We start from the raw sequence: 661 nt of genomic DNA on the forward strand, positions 1-661 counted from the left end.
ACTTTCGAACGTTATGGATTAATCGTAATAAGGCAATTTACGACACGCCATGTCTTCACTTTACGGGAGTTTTCCGACAGTGCCTCACAATGACACGCCTAGATTTACAGCTTATCTTCCGGGCTTCAACACATTCAAGTACTTTGAACTCACATCGGTACAATTTCAGCTTAATTCTTTTCAGCATGTATGAAATCGTCACTTTATTGAAGACCCTTTTAACTTTTTCACTGTGGAGTGAATGACTTTTGACTTGGGTCAAATTGATATACTATCTTCTGGCTCCAACCTCTATGGTTGACTTTTTCTCAACTTTAGTAACTTGCAGTGGTTATTAAGCCAACCTTTGCTTTTCAATTTATTGATTGGATGAGCGAAACTAATTAAGTTGAACTTCACGCGATTGTGACAGTACTCCCGATGAGTTGACATTATGACGTTTGGGTCCCTTAAAAGTCCTGCTGGTGTGTCGACCGAGGAAATAGAGAGCTTGAGCTCTGCCGAAGTTGGAGCCCGAAAAAATCCTTAGAAGAGGTCTCGGCTGTATTAACATCCGAGTCAAATTTTGAGACACAATTTCGCTCTCCAAGTGCAGTATTAAAATCGATAAAAGCTTGGCGAGCCTCCTGACAGTGCAGTTTGTTAGCCTCGTTGGGGTCGA

Source organism: Plasmopara halstedii, assembly GCF_900000015.1.
Source record: "Plasmopara halstedii genome assembly, contig: Scaffold_2881, whole genome shotgun sequence".
NCBI lineage: Eukaryota > Oomycota > Peronosporomycetes > Peronosporales > Peronosporaceae > Plasmopara > Plasmopara halstedii.